Genomic DNA, 19,817 nt, shown 5'->3' with positions numbered 1-19,817 from the left:
TCAGATTACTTTTCAAGTGACCAGTAAGGCAAGGAAAGTTTATTTATATAGCAGATTTCACACTGCAGTAGCTGAAGGAGGATTCACCCTGCTTTGACTGAACTCTTGGAATTTCTAACTTGCTTGATCCTTATCATGTGAGTGATCTGTTAGGTTTGTATTCAGTGAGCCTATCTGTAATGTATTGAGATCCTAGGCCATTTAGTGATTTATAGACAAGTAGTAATACTTTAAAATCGGCAGATGCCCTTGCAGCAGCAACCCAGCACTGGGAAACACCCATACATAAAGACATTTTTAGACAAAGTAATTAAAAAAGTAATATAAATACAATTTTAATGATGCAGTTCCTAACAATCCACACATATAAAGCCTATTTATTCACCCTTTAGATTTTGTGTTTAAGTCCATGTGAAATTAAAGTTTACATGGTTTATTTTGCTAGCTCATGTAGTTATTCTTAAAGTGAATAATTAATCTTTGCAACTTAATCCACTGAATAAAAATGTTTGTTTTGGTAATCTACAAAGTCTGAGCATTTGCTTCCATGTTTGGAGTGGCGGCCCTTTTGTTGACCACAGCTCCCATAGCAACTATATTTTAATATCCTCTCTTAAAGGTCCTTTGAAACTAAAATATAAAATTGTACATGTTAGTTTCGGTCTATTTGTTTTAGGGATATCTATAATCTAGTTTGCTCAAAAACAGTGACGAAATTTGCGTTAATAAACTATAAAATTGCTATAACCATCTAAAGCTTGCAGTTTGTCACTTCTACCTAAATAAAGGATTGTGAGTCTTCTTCATCTGACTGATGTGGCAATGTAAATAACTGCCACAGAGACAACATCTATTTAACAGTCTATGCCCTCCACCACCCCCTTCCTGTTGGAAGGACAACCATATATGCACCCATTTGTGCACCCGTTTCCAGTCATTGCTGAGAAGTGTGATTCCTATTTTTCTCCACATGTTGCAATCCAGCCTGTAACAGCAATGCACAAGCTGTTCTGCAGTGTTCTTCAGCTAAATCTCCACCGATGCTCTTGTGAGTGTCCTTCATTTGCATGTTGTGTCTGTTACCTGGATAAGAAACACCTGCCACAGACAAAACATCGATCTAAATTTGAGCTTTGACAACAGGAGTTTTAGCTTGATTTATACTTGATATTACGGGAGTTTTCCTGGATAGATTAAAAACCGGAGGTTGGCCGGAGATGAGTTTGAAACACAGGAGAATCCCAGGAATCACGTTGGTTTTAGTGTATATGTACATATATATATATATATATATATATATATATATATATATATATATATATATATATATATATATATATATATGCTTAAATTATCCTCTTTTTTGCCAGATTTACCATTATTCTAATACTGCTGTGCAGATACACACATCTAGCCAGGCAGTAAAATGTTGCCAGTTATATTCATAAACCAAAATGAATAAACATTTTAAACTACATTTTTAGAAATTATTATATTTTCTTCTTTGGGGAAAGAATTAGTTCAATAGCTAATATAAATCATTAGGCCTACTTCTATATAGCCTAGTCCTGTAAACTGAGAAAGAACAGGCTAAATCTATGAGAATATCTTTAATCTAGGAGAAAATTTTAACAGAGAGAAATAACTGAAGAACAGGAGTGTTGTATTAAGTAAATTATTATAATTTTCTACAGTATTGGGTTTATTAAATGTGCATATCTATCTATCTATCTATCTATCTATCTATCTATCTATCTATCTATCTATCTATCTATCTATCTATCTATCTATCTATCTATTTATCTATCTATCTATCTATCATCTGAAGGAAATAACAGACCGTCAATTAGACTGTAAAAATGAAAGTATATAGTTTAAAATGTTCTATAAAGTTAATTTGATTCCACTTAAAAATTTACAGCAGTGCCTAATTTATTACGATGTACTTGTCAATACTGAGATGTGTTTCCCTGTTTCTCCACATGCTCAATGCCAATCTGCCAAAGTGAAAGATATGAAGTCTGTAATTAATCTCAATACATTTCTTTGGAAACTATCTCCATTGTTTAGTCTGTTCAAGCAGTTCTACCTGTTAGCTGAGCTCCAGGGCTTCAAGTATATATCCACTGTTTCCCCTGTGGGTCTCCTTCTTCTGCTCCACTCCAACCTGCAAAAGACAAAGACAGCACCAACAGAGCCCACCTGCTGGCTGAACTCCAGTAATGCGCAAGCTGTTCTCCAGCAATTTTTAACAATGCTTTACTGAGTCTCCTTCTTCTGCCTGTTGTGGTTCCATTTAAATAACTGCCACAGAAAATACATCTATCTAACAATCTTCATCCATCTTTGCACCCATCTTTCTGCTTTTGAAGGACATTCTTGACCGACCATTTCAGTTTCTGAGTTCCAGCAATGCACAAGTTGTTCTCCAGTGTTCTTAAGATAAATCTCTACTGATTCTCTTATGAGTTTCCTTCTTTTGCATTTTGGGTGTCCATTACCTGAAAAAGAAACACTTGCCACAGAAAAGACATCTATCTATCTAAGCCCACCTCCACCCCCTTCCTCTTGGAAGGACATCTATTTATACATTCATTCAGGAAGTACCTAGCCTGACTATCAGTTTCCAGTTATTGCTGAGCTGTAATTCCATCTTCTCAAATAACTTTCACAGAGAAGGTATCTTTCCCCAGCGGGAGCTGTTAGCCATGTGGTGGATGCGGTGGTTCCCTAACTCTGGGATGATGGGCTTGAGTACTGCATTGCATGTCTGGGGGTCCAGAATGTTTATGCGGTTCCCGTGGGCAGTGCATTCTCTCACTGGCTGTGATGTACATCTGGTCCCCCATATCATCGAGCTAGAGGACATCTGGTTTCGGACATGGAATCAGACCTGATGACTGTTGCTTGTGTGGGCTAGGAGAAAGGAAAAACCCTCTAGACCCCGGTCCCCTTCTTCCCTGTGGTGCGCAGAAAGTTCACGGAGAATTGGGGAGCACCTTTCTCTGACCAGTCTGCATGTACTTCTGCCCTCAACACCCTTGACGGTGGAGTGGCCAGGGTGCATAAGCTGCATGAAGATGGTTCCGACCCAGATATCGTGCATGAACTACGTACAGCCACTGACGGTTGCGCATGCCCTGGTAAGCACGAAAGCCATGATAGTGGTCCAGGAACGACACCTCTGGCTGAACCTGGCAGATATGCATGATATTGACAAAGTTTGCTTTCTTAACTCACCCATATCTTAGGCTGGCCTGTTCGGTGACACTGTCGGGGAGTTCACCCAGGAATTCACAGCGGTGAAAGAGCATTATCGAGTGCGATAGGGGAAGTCATCTACAGATGGGCTCAGAAAACTGCTCTGCCCTGTCAACTTATCCACCTCGTCTGCTCCTCGCCGAGGGCACCGCCTGTGGCTTCAAGACCTGCTTCACCACCCCATGCCTGCTTCACCAGCTAAGGTGGCCAGTGCCCTGGCTTCAGGGCACCGCTAAGTCCGGTAAACAGATCGGACTTTGCAAATTAACCCTGAGACGAGCCACCTGGAGAAAAGGGAAATTTGCTCTTTCGATGGTGGAGGGCCAGGGACAGCAACAACAGTACAACACCAGGCTGCTGACTTCATGGCTGAGGGCTACTAAATTGTCAATAAAAGAGCAAACTTCCCTCTCTCTGGGTGTGACAGAACAAACACTGCCAGCTTGACACACGCACTTCCAGCCTCTCCGCTGGATCCTGGGAGGAAGGTATGAATGAATTTCTTGTCTTCTGCTCTTCTTTGGGAAACGCCGCCTTTCAAGGAGAGCTCTGCCATCCTGTGCTGCTCCACAGCTGGTGCATCAGCAATTGCGGTGATGATGCCACTCGCACAGGCTCTGCCGTCCTAGTTAGCGCTGGCCATCTCGTCACAGTGGCTCATTCAGACAATCAGACTCGGCTATGTGATTCAGTTCGGCCTACAAGTTCATGGGCGTGTATTACACCATTGTCAAACATGCTTCTGCCCTCTATTACGTGAGGAGATTGCTGTCCTTTTGGCTAAAAATGCAATCAAGCCAGTCCTTCCAGCCAAGATGAAGAGTGGGCATTACAGCCTGTACTTCATTGTACCCAAAAAGAGAGATGGGTTAAAGCCAATCCTAGATCTGCACGTTTTGAACCACTGTCTTCAAAGGATGCCGTTAAAGATGCTTATGCAGAAGCGCTCATTCAGTGTGTTCATTATCAGGATTGGTTTGCAGCAATAGACATGGAAGACATGTACTTTTAAACGACCGGCATTTTCTGCGATTTATATTTAAAGGCCTAGCATGGCAGTACCGGGTCCTTCCTTTCGGGCTCTCTCTGTGTCTGTGGGTCCTTACCAAGCACACGGAGGGTGCCCCAGCAACCCTTCAGCTCGCGGGCTTATACATACTTAAAGATGACTGGATTGTTCTGGCTCAGTCGTGGGATCAGTTGATTATGCACAGGGACAGGGTGCTTCAGCACCTCGACCTGTTGTGGCTTCGGGTCAACCGAGAAAAGAGCAATCTCGCACCTGTGTAGAGCATCTCGTTTCTCGAGTTGGAGAATCGCTCAATCACCATGACTGATGCTGACCTGTCTGAGGGAGTTTGACAGTAAAACTGTGGTCCCACTGAATCTCTTTCAGAGGCTCCAGGATCTCGAGGCGTTCCCAGGCCAGCCGAGAGAAATAGTCCCTAAAGCATGTCCTGGGTCTTCCTCGAGGCCTCGAGGCGCCCTGCCACCCTGCGAAGGAAACTCATTTCGGCCGCTAGTATCCGAGATCTTGTCCTTTCAATCATGACCTAAAGTTTATGACCATCCCACTGCACCAATCTGTCTGTCAATCTCACGTTCCATCCTTCCCTCACTCGTGAACAAAACCCCAAGATACTTGAACTCTTCCACCTGGGGTAAGGACTTTTCTCCAACCTGGAGATGGAAAACTACCTTTTTCCAGTGGAGCACCATGGCCTTTGACTTGGAGGTGCTGAGTCTCATCCCAGCCACATCACACTTGGAAGCAAAAAACTACAGTGCATGCTTAAGGTCCATGTTCAATGAAGCAAACAGAACAACATTATCTGCGAAAACCAGAGATAAAATCCTGTGGTTCCCTGAACTGGACCCCCTCCAGCCCAAGGCTGCACTTTGAAATTCTGTCCATAAAAATTATGAACAGAAATGGTGACAAAGGGCAGTCCTGCAGCAGTCCAACATGCACTGGAAACAAGTCTGACTTATTGCCGGCAATGCAATCAGACTCCTACTCTGTTCATATAGGGACGAGACGCCCCTTAACAGAGCCTTTGACCCTATTCTCCCAGAACACTCTAATTGTCCCGAGGGACACAGTCGGATCCCTTCTCCATGTCCGCATAACACATGTGGGCTGGTTGGGCACACTTCCCTGAACCCTCGAGCACCCTGTGAGGGTATAGAGCTGATCCAGAAAACCACATTGTTCCTTATGGATCCTGGGTTCAACCATCAGCCGGATCCTCCTCCTCTATACCCTGGCATAGACTTTCCCAGCGAGGCTGAGGAGTGTGATCCCTTATATTTGGCACACACCCTCCGGTGCCCCTTGTTAAAATTGGGAACCACCACCCCAGTTTCCCAGTCCAGAGGTACTGTCCCCTACCTCCATGCAATATTGTAGAGATGTGTCAGCCAAGACAGTCCCACAACGTCCAGAGACCTAAGATACACAAAGTGAATCTCATTCCCCCCCACTGATTTGCCACTGCGGAGCTTGCAAACTACCTCAGTGACCTCAGCTTGGGTGATAGGTGAGTCCACCCCTGCATCCCCAGTCTATGCTTTCTCAATGAAAGATATGTCGGTGGGGTTAAGGAGATCCTTAAAGTATTTCTTCCACCGTCCGACAACATACCCAGTCAAGGTCAACAGCTTCCCAATGTCGATGTGGAGCTGCTTTCCCCTCCTAAGGTGCTGGATGGTTTGCCAGAAACTTTTTGGGGCCGACCAGGCCCGAGTTTTTGCTTCCGTAACCTTCCGGGCTGTAGCATACTTGGCCTATCGGTACCGATCAGCTGCATCAGGAGTACTGCAAGCCAACCAAGCCCTGTAGGACTTCTTCTTCAGTTGGACGACATCCCTTAATTTCGATGTCCACCACCGGGTTCCTAGATTGCCGCCCCGACAGGCACCACAGACCTTACCAGGTGGGGATACGTGGACAGTTCTGCCCCTCTCTTTACCCAAGTGTCTAGACATATGGTCAGAGATCAGATGATATAAGCACAAAGTCGATCATTGACCTCCGCGCTAGGGTGTTCTGTGCACTGATGGACACCCTTATGCTCGAACATGGTGTTTGTTATGGACAAACTGTGATTAGTACAGAAGTCCAATAACAAAACACGGTGGCATTGGCATGGACGGACGGGCTGGCTCAGAGCTGGCCTGGGGCTTGCACTATATCTGTTTCCCCAGTGATTCTGCTTGCATAGACCCTGTGCAAGGTCAAAGAGGGCAAGGAGCAGGTATTGATTGTTGCGCCTCAATGGCAAAACTGAACCTGAGTTTCCGGATTCTCACTCCTCATGGCAGCCCCTCAACCACCCATGCCTCAATCTTTTGAAACCTCCACGTGTGCTGAATAGTGCACTTCTTGCAGAGAAGACCCCCATACATGCTAGATCAACATTGTGCTTTCCTTCAGGATAGGTTGGAGCAGAGGCTGTCCCTCTCTACACTGAAGGTTTTCATTGCAGCCAACTCTGCTCATCATGACATGGTAGATGGTGACAAGCTGAAAAGGCATAACTTTATTATCCAGTTTCTCAGAGGTGTGAGGTGATTAAATCCACCCTGCCCCCCTTTCGTGTCCTATTAGGATCTCAATGTGGTGCTAGCAGGCCTGCAGAGAGATCCGTTTAACCACTCAACTTGAGTATCCTTGCAATTTCTGTCCTTGAAGACCTCTCTACTGGTTGCGTTGGCATCGATCAAGCCTGGGGACATTTTTAGTCAGTGAATCATGTATGGAATTCAGGCTGGCCTACTGTATGTTGCCAAGGGTCCTACTACTCCCTTTAGAGAACAGGTAGTGAACCTGCAAGCGCTGCCCACAGAGCAGGCAGACTGAGCCCTTTCTTTGCTGTGTCCCTTTCGCGCTCTGTAATTATATGTTGACCGAGTTTTAGATCTTCTGAGCAGCTCTTTGTCTGTTATGGTGGTTGGGAGAAGGGAAGAGGCATTTATAAATAGAGGTTGGCTCACTGGATAGTGGATGCCATGGCTCTCACTTGTCAGTGACAGGGCAAGCGATGCCCCCCAGGGGAAAGGGCGCACTCAACAAGAAGTGTCACCTTCTCTTAGGCATTAGCGTGCAGCGCCTCTCTAGCAGACATCTAGAGCTCTAGGGTGGGCAACACCTAACACATTCGCAAGATTTTATAATCTTTAAATTGAGCCAGTTTTCTTGTGTGTGCTGGGTATCCCCAGTTAATGAGGAAACTCAGGTCGGTGTGCTTTCTTTTCTCAGCTCAGGTGAGTTCCCCATTTGGTTAACCCTACAGAGGTCCTCCGAGGCCCCCAGCATCCAACTCACTGAAGGAGCCCGGTGCCTGGCTCATTTCATTGTTGGTATGTCTGCTTGGTCAACAGTGAAAATTGGTTGTTTTTGCGTTATTTCGAGCAAATTCGTTCTTCCGGTTTGAAACAATTTTTTTAAGCTGCGTCATGCAGATTAGATCCTTGCGTGTATTCCAGCGGGGAAAGTGGATGTCTGTACCGGCCAGTATATTGTGACATCTCTGAGTATGCAGTAGAGCTGCACAATTAATCGTAAAAAGATCATGATCTCGATTTGACCCCCTAGACCAGGGGTGTCAAACTCAATTCCTGGAGGGCCGAAGCCCTGCACAGTTTAGTTCCAACCCTGCTCCAACACACTTACCTGTAGGTTTCAAACAAGCCTGAATGACTCAATTAGTTTGATCAGGTGTGTTTAATTAGGGTTGGAACTTAACTGTGTAGAGCTGCGGCCCTTTTGGAACTGAGTTTGACACCTGTGCCCTAGACGATCTTAATCTAGCATTTCTACGATTCTGTCAATCATATTTTCAGGTTCAGGAGAGAGGAAAAGGCGGCCGCATGAGTCTTTTCATTGTTTTACATACAATGCTCAGTGACATGGACACCTCCAAATGATGTTAAATGAGTCACATACTGTATTTATAAGGTATAATTCACCTAAAAATGTAATTTTTGTCTTCATATATTGATGTTTTCGCGACCGGGAAATCATACGTGACGTGATCTGCTGACCGTGAACTGTTATGACAGAGAGGGCACGCGTGCGTCTATTTTAGTGAACAGAACCTGCATATGTTGTGAGTAACAGGTAATACAGTTGTAAATAATATTCAGTTTGTGGCAGAGAGTGAACGTTTGGGAGTCGCGCGCGAAGTATGAACAGCACTTAGCAGTCAAAAGGAAACCGAAAGTGTGCACTTCATTTTAATGATCATATTGCATTTTAGAGTTATGATTTGTGACCCTTTAAGTTACTGAATACTGATTCATTCAATGTGAAAGATCGACAGTTAATTTTAACCATGTGCAAATCTGGCTTTTGCATCAATGAAGTCGGCAGTAAAGAGAATTTTCACTGATAATGCTTCTGCATTAACGGTGGGAATTAACCAGAACCTGCATATATAACAGAACAGAAATGACAGAGAAGCAAGTCATGGCCTCAGAATGACCGACAAAGGACAACATTACCTTGCACAAATCCTTAAAGTACTTTCCATTGGGCTAAGGACTGCCCACACAAAGGTGAGCAAATCAAATTGACTGAAGATTGTGCAAGAAATAATGTAGAGGAATGCAACATCACTCTATTTACAGAAGAGTTGCACACTGAAGCAGAAATCGACCTAGACAACCAATTACTTACTTAACTATGAAAAAGGGTCTTTCTAACATGTTGTGCAGACCTTGTATTTTCTGGGTGCAGTGGTTTCCTCTCCCCGAATGATGCTCACGAGAATTGCATCACATGTCTGGGGGTTCAGCATATCAAGGCGGTGCTTGTGGACAGCTCATGCCCTCACACGAGCGCCGCCTTGACATGCTGAACCCCCAGAGATGTGAGCTTGTGGCACACTCTGGATTTAGGGTGCGGCACCCCTGCTGCTCGCCGCAAATTGGTTAGCACTTGGGCAGGCCTAAGGGTCACAATGGGGGCTTATCCATCGTCTTCTGGCCTGCAGACCCCTCACTCCTCCACAGTGCGCTCTGTCCAAGCTTCAAGTAAGTGTGGCACTTGCCCGGGATGACCATGCTTTCACTTGATGACATCAGGGACCAGATGTCCATTGCTGTATCAGGCTAAGATGTTTTGATGACAGTTCGGACCCAATCCCACTCTACAGTGATGTAAGTGAGGTCTCAGACCTGAAGTCATGATAGCCAGGCTCTCACGGGCTGCTTCGGCAGTGGGACTGGAGTTGGCTTGTCCTACAGTTTCACCACCGGATTGACTAGTTTGTGTTAGATAGGTGTTACGTGGGGCCAAACCCCCCATCCCCTTCCTTTCTGAGGTGCATTGTGAGCTTATGTAGGCATGGAGGCCACCTTTCTCTGCCCGGTCCTTGTGCACTCCCACCACCCTTACCACTCTTGATGGTGAAGCAGCCAAGGCATACAAAGCGGTTCCCTAAGTGGAGCTCACTATTGCTGTCAATCTTTGCCCGCAAGGCACCGCCAACTAAAGTTGTCCGCCTATACTCCCATCCAAGGCGTGTAGGTTATCGGAGTCTCTCACAGCCAGAGCCTACACTTCTGTTTGTTAGGCTGCCTCTGCCTTGTAAGCTGTGGTCACCTACCAGCTCTATCAAGCGAGGGTGGTTCTTCTCCAGGCTTAATGCATGAGCTTTGCATGATGACCGACTATGCGCTCTTGACCACCAAATCAGCTGCCCATGCCCTGGGCAAGATGATGGCATGCTCCTGGAATGCCATCTCTGGCTTAACTCGGCTGACATGTGCAACGTTGACAAAGCTTGCTTTCTTAACAAGCCCATATCCCAGGCAGGCCTATTCGATAACACCTTTGAGGATTTTACCCAGGAGTTCTTAGCATTGAAAAAGCATTCGCGTGCGATGGGCGAGGTCATTCATTGGCGGGATTGGAAAACTGCTCTCCCCAACCATCCATTTATTTTGACGGCTCCTCGCTGAGGGCACCAAGCTGTGGCATGACTGAGATGGGCCATCTGAAGAACAGGGAAGCTGCTCTTTTCCAGACAAGCAAACATTACCAACAAACATCTTACTGCTGGCCTTCTGGCCGACGATACCCAAATTATCAATAAAAAAGCCATTTTCTCCCTAGGTGTGCAAGCTCAGTCTGGGACACTCACACTAGAGGTCTGCATTCCCGCGGCTGACTCGTGGTCAGATGCGGCGGCCGTAAGCAAGCCGACGCTGCCGCATCCGCGCCGGAATCGGCCCGAGAGTAATGTGCGCTGCGGCCCGGAGCTGGCGCGACTCGGTATTTATATACCTTTATATAAAAACTTTTGGTATTACATTGGTACTTGATACATGGTATTACAAGCCTTTGAGTTGATATAACAGCAAACGCCTGTGTGTCTGCTTGGTGCTTGTGTGTTTGTCAGTGCGCGCGTGCGCGTATGAGAGAGAGAGAGAGAGATTTGTCTGTGTGTGTGTGCTTGGTGCTGTGTGTGTGTTTATACAGACAGCTTGGCTGTCTGGACTGTATAGCTGGGGGATTTTCGGTTTTGTTCTCCCCCGCTCTTTAGCGGGATCGGGCGCGGCGGGCAGAAAACGGGGCGGGTTGGGCAGCGGGACAATAAATTCTTAATATAAGCGGGAGCGGTCGGGTTCAGGCTAAAACCTGGCGGGTGCGGGCGGGAGCGGGATTCAAAATTTAGTCCCGCGCAGATCTCTAACTCACAGTGCCAGGTCACATCTCCTGAGGGTGCAAGAGGATGGATTCCTTTCTTTCACTCCTAAGATAAGAGATTATCTCTTATTTTCAGCTCTTCCCTGGGACGCTCCACTTTCCAGGGTAAGCATTGCCCTACCAAGCTGCCCCACTGCTGGCACATCAGCGATTGCTACAATGACACTATTAGCGTGAGCTCTGCCAGCCTGGTTTGCACTGCCCAGCTTGTTTGTGGTGGCTCATGTAGACAATCAGATTTGGTTACATGATTCAGTTTTCCATACAGCCTCACAAGTTTACAGGTGTGCATTTCACATAGGTCAGTCCTTTGTCCGCTCTTCTCTTGCAAGAGGAGATTGCTGTCCTCCTGGTGAAGGACGCAATCCTGTCAGTAGCTCCAGCTGAGATGAATACCATGTTTTACAGCCCTGCAAGGTCAGGGAAGATGAGGAGCAGGTCTTGTTAATTGCGCCTCTCTGGCCCAACTGAACCTGGGTTTACGAACTCACACTCACACTTTGGCCCCTCCCTGGCATATTCCCCTGAGGAAGGCCTTAGGGCTACGCCCTGGAGTGGAGTCTATTCACTTCTCACTGTGAGTACCCCTGAACTTGCCAGATTAGTGTTGTTATCCTTCCTTCAGGATAAGCTGGAGCATAGGCTGTCCCCCTCCACACTGAAGGTCTGAGTTGCAGCCATCTGCATTCACTGTGATGAGGTGGATGGCAGCATACTCGAGAAACATAACCCAATCATCCATGCCCTCTTCGGATCTCTCTGTAGTCCTGATGGGTCTGCTGAGAGATACGTACAAACCACTCTACTCAGTCTTCTTAAAAATTATGTCCATGAAGACAGCTCGGCTGGCCACAATGGCATCCATCAAGAGGGTCCGGATCTGAATTTCCGCAAAGAGAGAGTGGAGATGTATGTCTCCAGTGCCACAGCAGCTGGGTCTCTAGCTCATAGATGAGTGTTCATCTCTTTAGCGGCAAAAGTCTAATGGCTCACTCCGCATGTGTTGGTTATATACTTATCTGCCCTCACTCTGGCGTCTCTCTTGCCAAAGTTAGACAGACAGATAAACTCTTTCCAACACGTGAGATTGTGGAAGAATGCTGCTTTATTCCATGCCACATTGAGTATGTTGAAACAGAGTGAAACTATGTAAAAAGATGTACATAAAATGAGCTACAGTTATCTATGTACATAACAATAATATCTGAGATAGAATAAAAACGCAAACAGATAATAAACTTACAGACAATGCTTCTACAGATGATCACAGGATGAGTGGATTGTAAGTGTCTTCTTGTAGGGTGTTCTTTTTAAATGAGGCAAATAACTGATTCTAACTGTCAGAATGTTTCTATAGCAACAACAGTTTAAAAGAAGCTAAATGACTAGGCATTAACTTATGGATTCTGAATACTAATATTTAGTAGATGATCCAGCACAATACTCTACTAATGATTATTCACTAACACCTGCAGAGCAGAGCTCTGCCAAATTATAGGCATTCAATGGCCCATTTTCTCGCTCTTCAAAGTGATTGGTCATGTAGCGTACTCCAAAAGTGTCGGTAGACACAAGTCTCCATTCACTCTTCAGAGATTGTGGGTTATGTTCACAACCGGGATGTTCTACTTCCTGGCTGGTCTCCAGCAATAAACAAAGTTTTTCTAGTGCTTATCAGAAAAATCTCTACCGATGCTCTTGTGAGTTTTCTTTCTGTGGAGAGGTGAGCGTGATCGAACACCCAATAAGGGGGGAGAGCATGCTTTGATCTAGGCGGCTAATCAACAGGTCAATCAAAAATGATGAATAACAACTGTCTTTCTAGTGATTGGTGCCGGAGAGACTCCCTTCTTAAGGAGAACGTGAGGAGCAGTCGGGAGAGGAGAGAGCACACACACACATACACGCAGTTGCGAGTGTTGTGCATTTATATGAATAAAAGATATTACTTACCTGATATCGCCGACCCTGTCTTCTTCTTTCCACACAACAACGAACAGTATTACAGTGGTGCCGAAATCCGGGGAAGGAGAAGAGCCTCACTGTCAGAATGACCACTCCGTCAAGACTGCCATTTGCGGAAGCCATCCAGGCCCTCTCGGTCCTCCACCAACAACAACATAAGACGCTGGTGAAACTGAAGAACATCCAGGAACAATGTTTCCAAGTCCTCATGAAGGCCCAGCGGTAGGACCGGGAGCAAATCTGGAGTCTGCTGTCCCAGGAGATCCGGCCCGCTGCGACATCTGCCGACCACCCACCTATCGCCTTACAGAAAATGGTGCCGGAAGTGTTCCTTGATCTCTTAGAGAAGATGGTGGAGGCGTGTGGCTGGCCGCGCCAGGAACCTGGCAGTTCCTCAGACAGTGACAGGTCTCTCTCGGGTTCAATTGGTTGGTCCTACTGGCCCCGGAGGTATAGTGGGAAGGTCTGGGCCGATGCATTGGCGCCGCGGGCACAAGGATAGTGCACCAAAGAGTTGCTCCGTGAAGGAGGTGAGTGCGTTGATCCGTGTCCATGCAGGCCAATCATCGCCCCTGGTCGCGACGGGCTATACCGAATACCTGTGAGTATAAAAGGGTATACATATCAAGCTTTGGTGGATTCGGGGTGTAACCAGACCTCCATCCACCAAAGCCTGCTTCAAGACCCGGCATTGGATACGAGCCAAGGTGTGTGCACGGGGATGTAATTTACTACCCGCTAATGACAATAGATATTCAATTTCGGGGTAAAAAGCATAGAGTAGAGGTAGCGGTTAACCTAGGTTAACCCAAGCCGAGCGCTCTGGTCACAGGGGGAATCATCTCAGCGAGCCAGCTCCTCGACATCCGGCACCTCCAACGTGACTACTCTGATGTGTTTTCGTCCCTGCCCGGTCGTACTAACCTGATTCAGCACCTTATCGAGACCTAACCAGGCGTGGTCGTTAGGACCCGGCCGTATCGCCTACCTGAACACAAAAAAAAAAGTGATTCAGGAAGAATTGAGTAATATATTGAAAATGGGAGTAGTAGAAGAATACCAAAGCGACTGGGCCAGCCCGATTGTCTTGGTACCCAAGACGGACGGGTCGGTCCGGTACTGTGTGTATTATTGCAAGGTGAATGCTTTGTCGAAATTCGACGCCGCGTCCAATGCCGCGTATTGACGAGTTGCTCGACCGGTTAGGTGCTGCTCAGTAATACTTTACATTGGATTTAACGAAGAAATATTGGCAGATCCCCTTATCTCCAATACCTTGCGAAAAAACAGCCTTTACTACGCCGTGATGTACAGTAGCCGCAATACTTTGCAGGGGGGCCGCTATTGCACACTCCTGACTTTGCTCTCCCTTTGTTTTACAGGCGGATGCGTCCGATCGGGGTCTGGGGGCGGTTCTCTCTCAGGAGGTGGCAGGAGTGGAACGGATGGTGCTGTACAGTAGCCGCAAACTCAGCAAGCGTGAGGGCCGGACACTCCCCGGCCTGAGGTGGGCGGTGGGGGTATGTGGAGAGGTGAGTGTGATCGAACACCCAATAAGGGGGGAGAGCATGCTCGGAGCCCGGCGGCTAATCAGCAGGTCAATCAGAAATGATGAATAACACCTGCCTTTCTAGTGATTGAGCCAGAGAGACTCATTCTTAAGGAGAACGGGAGGAGAAGTCGGGAGAGGAGAGAGCACACACACACATACACGCAGTTGCGAGTGTTGCGTATTTATATAAATAAAAGATATTACTTACCTGATATCGCCGACCCTGTCTTCTTCTTCCCACACAACAATGAACAGTATTACACTGTCTTTTGCACGTTGTGTGTCTATTACCTGAAAAAGAAACACCTGCCACGACAAAACATTTATCTAACTACCTAAGCCCACCTCCACCCCCTTCCTATTGGAAGGACATCTTTAATCGATAGGTGACACCTGACCATCAGTTTCTGATCATTTCTGAGGTGTGTGATTCCCTAGTTTCTCCACTCCACTCTGTAAAAGACAGACAACATCAATAGAGCTCTACTGGCTTGTTCAATACAAGATCTGAAGGAAATACCCAACCATCACTTAGATTGTAAATATTTAAGTATATAATTTTAAATTATGATGTACAGTACTTGTCATTACTGAGGTGTGTTCCCCGTTTGTTGTGAGTTTACTTATTCTGCTCCACTTCAACCTGCAAAAATATAAAACAGAACCAACAGAGCCCTAACGGCCTCACAACTAAATGTCCATCGATGCTCTTGTGAGTCTCCCTCTTCTGCCTGCTCTCTCTCCATTACCTGAAAAAAAACCTGACACAGACAAGGCCTATATTACTATTGTTACCAACCACCACCTGCTTCATCTTGGAAGATTTTTTTTAAATAAATTCCTGACTATCAATTCCCAGTCATTGAGGTGTGTGATTCCCTTTTGTTCTCCATGTGCTCCATTCCAATCTGAAAAATACAATAGAAAGACATCAAGTCATTCATTCATCTTAATACCATTCTTTGGAAGTTTCATCTACAATTGTGTCCAGTCTGGTTCTGTTCTAACACTAACAAATCATATTTCACAGCTATAAATAAATACTCTACAAGATGACAATCTATAAACTTATATAAGTAGAGAAGAGCTGTTAGTATATCAAATAACAGAAAAAAATCTACAAATGTTAAACAGGCTGACAGCATAAATCAATATTACAATAGACTTACAGTAATATGCAGTATGTGTTAAAGCTGACAGCAAACAAATACATTAGAACAGATTAATTTATCTGATATAGCAAATAACAATCTGCAAACGTTAAACAAGATCACAATATATAAATCCAGCATACAAACAAGCAAAATTATTAAAACTATCTCTATCTGAAGGAAACACCCGACCATCACTCTGTAAAAATTTAAATATAAAATTAAAAAATAAAGTTAATTTGATCCAGCTTAAAAATGTAAAGCAGTACCTAATTTATTACGATGTACTTGTCATTACTGAGGTGTGTTCCCCGTTTCTCCACATGCTCCATGTCAATCTGCCAAAGAGAAAGATATCAGGTCTTTAATTAATTAATCTTAATGCATTTTTTAGAAATTAACTTCATTGTTTAGTCTGTTTAAGCAGTTCTACCTGTTTACTGAGCTCTAGGTCTTCAAGTATATCTCCACCGTTTCCCTTGTGAGTCTCCTTATTCTACTCCACTCCAACCTGCAAAAGACAAAGACAGAACCAACAGAGCCCTAATGGCTCTGTTTCAGATAAATGTCCATCGATGCTCCTGTGAGTCTCCCGCTTCTGCCTGCTCTCTCTCCATTACCTGAAAAAGAAAAACCTGACACAGACAAGGCCTGTCTAACTATCTATACCAACCACCACCGCTTCATCTTTGAAGATTTTTTAAAATAAATTCCTGACCATCAATTTCCAGTCATTGCTGAGGTGTGATTCCACAGACAAAACATTTATCTAACTACCTAAGCCCACCTCCACCCCCTTCCTATTGGAAGGACATCTTTAATCGATAGGTGACACCTGACCATCAGTTTCTGATCATTTCTGAGGTGTGTGATTCCCTAGTTTCTCCACTCCACTCTGTAAAAGACAGACAACATCAATAGAGCTCTACTGGCTTGTTCAATACAAGATCTGAAGGAAATACCAAACCATCACTTAGATTGTAAATATTTAAGTATATAATTTTAAATTATGATGTACAGTACTTGTCATTACTGAGGTGTGTTCCCCGTTTCTCCACATGCTCCATGCCAATCTGCCAAAGTGAAAAAAATCAAGTCTTTAATTAATTAATCTGAATGCATTTTTTAGAAATTAACTTCATTGTTTAGTCTGTTTAAGCAGTTCTACCTGTTTACTGAGCTCTAGGTCTTCAAGTGTATCTCCACCGTTTCCCTTGTGAGTCTCCTTATTCTGCTCCACTCCAACCTGCAAAAGACAAAGACAGAACCAACAGAGCCCTAATGGCTCTATTTCATATAAATGTCCATCGTTGCTCTTGTGAGTCTCCCGCTTCTGCCTGCTCTCTCTCTATTACCTGAAAAAGAAAAACCTGACACAGACAAGGCCTGTCTAACTATCTATACCAACCACCATCGCTTTATCTTTGAAGATTTTTTAAAATAAATTCCTGACCAGCAATTCCCAGTCATTGAGGTGTGTGATTCCCTTTTGTTCTCCATGTGGTCCATTCCAATCTGCAAAATACAATAGAAAGACATCAAGTCATTCATTCATCTTAATACCATTCTTTGGAAGTTTCATCTACAATTGTGTCCAGTCTGGTTCTGTTCTAACACTAACAAATCATATTTCACAGCTATAAATAAATACTCTACAAGATGACAATCTATAAACTTAGATAAGTGGAGTAGATAAATGTGTTACAATAATTAGTAAAACTGTAAATAGAACAAATAATAATAAAAAACTACAAATGTTGAACAGGCTGACAGCATAAGTTGCAAATAAATAACACAACAGCCAGGCAATATATCTGCCAACAGACGTACAGAAATATGCAATATGTGTTAAAGCTGACAGCATACAAAACGGTTTTAACAGATCAGTTTATCTGACGATATAACAAATAAAAATCTGCAAATGCTAAACAAGATAGCAATATATAAATGAAGTATACAAACAAACAGAAATATTGTATCTATCTATGTCCGTCTGGAGGAAACACCCCACCATCACTCTGTAAAAATGTAAATATATCATTTTAAAAGTTTTATAAAGTTCATTTGCTTCAACTTAAAAATGTACGACAGTACCTCATTTTATTACGATGTACTTGTCATTACTGACGTGTGTTTCCCTGTTTCTCCACATGCTCCATGCCAATCTGCCAAAGTGAAAGATATCAGGTCTTTAATTAATCTCCATACATTTCTTTTAGAAACTAACTCTGTCCAGTTTGTTCAAACAGTTCTACCCATTAGCTGAGCTCCAGGGCTTCAAGTATATCTCCACCGTTCCCCTTGTGAGTCTCATTTTTTGCTCTACTCCAACCTGCAAAAGACAAAGACAGAACCAACAGAGCCCTAATGGCTCTATTTCAGATAAATGTCCATCGATGCTCTTGTGAGTCTCCCTCTTCTGCCAGCTCTCTCTCCATTACCTGAAAATAAAACTGAAACAGACAAGGTCTGTCTAACTATCTATACCAACCACTAATAGACGTACAGTAATATGCAGTATGTGTTAAAGCTGACAGCATGCAAATACAATAGAACAGATTAATTTATCTGATATAGCAAATAACAATTTGCAAATATTAAACAAGATCGCAATATACAAATGAAGCATACAAACAAGCAAAAATATTGAATCTATCTGAAGGAAACACCCGATCATCACTCTGTAAAATATTAAAATATTTTAATTTTAAAATAAAGTTAATTTGATTCAACTTAAAAATGTAAGGCAGTACCTCATTTATTACGATGTACTTGTCATTACTGAGATGTGTTTCTGTTTCTCTCTCCACATGCTGCATGCCTGTTTTAACAACAACAAATAATATTTCACAGCTTTAAGTAAATACTCTACAAGATGAAAACCTATAAACTTATATAAGATAAATGAGTTGCAATAATTAGTACAATACAATAATTAGTAGAACAAACATTAAAAGCTACAAAATGTTGAACAGGCCGACACATTAAATCACAAATAAATAATACAACAGCCAGACAATCTATCCAAAAATAGACATACAGTAATATGCAGTATGTGTTAAAGCTGACAGTATACAAATACATACAGATCAGTATCAGAACAAATCTGCAAATGTTAAGCAATATACAAATGAAGCATACAAATAAACAGAAATATTAAATCTATTGGTCCACCAACCTGACGGCATAACAAATAGCATTCTACGATTATAAATAGGCTACTAAACAAGATAACAACACACAAATTAGAGTAACAAATATAATACTCAATATCCTAAAATTGACAAGTCGATAATATAACTCCAAACATTCAATAATGTTACAATCTGCAGTCTAACCAAAAAAAAAGACGTGGAGAAACTAATATAATAACCTGAAATCATATGACCGAGAGAAATACTAAAATCTGTAGTGTCCTTCAGCAAAAGCAGGCTAAAACAACTAAATATAATACCCTAAAATTATATTTTGTAGAAAGTCCTTTACTTACCGCTAATGTCGGCGATGGTCAGACATGTAATGGAGTTCACAGTAGTTTCTTATCGTCATTGAATGTTTTTCGAACACATTCTTTTTTTAGAATGCCACGAACTATGGTTACCACGGAAACGCCACCGCGTCGGCGCCATATTCAGACATCTTAAAGGTACAGTGCGCGCTTTCTGTGAAGCACTGAATAAAATAATAATTCTGTAAAGGATTTGGGTCCCTGTCACGCTTTCTTTTGAGTATATAAATAATAGCAACTTTGATTTTCAATTTGACTGACTTTTGTATGTTTTTTGCATGCATGTACGCCTTATTTTTCAGGCATATATTGAAATAATCTGTATGTACTCTAAGAAATTAAAGATAGTTTAGTTTATACATCGCTGAATGAAAAGAAAGGTTTTATCATTCATTAACTTTCGGCTTAGTCCCTTTATTAATCTGGGGTCACCACAGCGGAATGATCGGCCAGGTTTTATCATATTTTTATATTTTAAATTATAGGTTATTGCTGTTGTTTAATCAAGTTTGATATATATAAAAAATTGACGCTTAGTATTAAGGAATGTTTAAACTGCACTTTTTTTATTAGATAAGATTGCCTTTTTTTTCAAGCAGTAGTGCTGTTTCTTTTTTGCATCTATAAATGAATATTTTTTTTTGTTTTGAATCACTGCTGTTCATT

General features: G+C 43.4%; 1 long non-coding RNA gene across 2 annotated transcripts; it reads right to left on the bottom strand.

Annotated features, from left to right (window-relative positions):
• Positions 1 to 321: 321 nt before the first annotated feature.
• LOC137496435 (uncharacterized) lies at positions 322 to 19,210 on the bottom strand. Of its 2 annotated transcripts, XR_012385659.1 has the most exons (15): positions 19,134 to 19,210; positions 18,397 to 18,464; positions 17,899 to 18,096; positions 17,738 to 17,808; positions 17,097 to 17,158; positions 16,812 to 17,013; positions 16,667 to 16,716; positions 16,362 to 16,538; positions 16,077 to 16,278; positions 15,913 to 15,981; positions 15,339 to 15,400; positions 15,074 to 15,253; positions 2,090 to 2,167; positions 1,947 to 1,997; positions 322 to 1,098 (listed from the first exon to the last, which is right to left on the bottom strand). It is a non-coding gene; the product is annotated as an uncharacterized lncRNA (long non-coding RNA). The 2 variants fall into 2 exon arrangements; XR_012385658.1 differs by lacking the exons at positions 1,947 to 1,997; positions 2,090 to 2,167 and adding an exon at positions 12,666 to 12,688 and having other exon boundaries at positions 322 to 1,026; positions 15,024 to 15,253.
• Between the last annotated feature and the right edge of the window lie 607 nt (positions 19,211 to 19,817).

The sequence above is a fragment of the Danio rerio genome, chromosome 9 (genome assembly GCF_049306965.1).
Source record: "Danio rerio strain Tuebingen ecotype United States chromosome 9, GRCz12tu, whole genome shotgun sequence".
NCBI classification, from domain to species: domain Eukaryota; kingdom Metazoa; phylum Chordata; class Actinopteri; order Cypriniformes; family Danionidae; genus Danio; species Danio rerio.
This window is presented reverse-complemented; position numbering and strand designations above follow the sequence as displayed.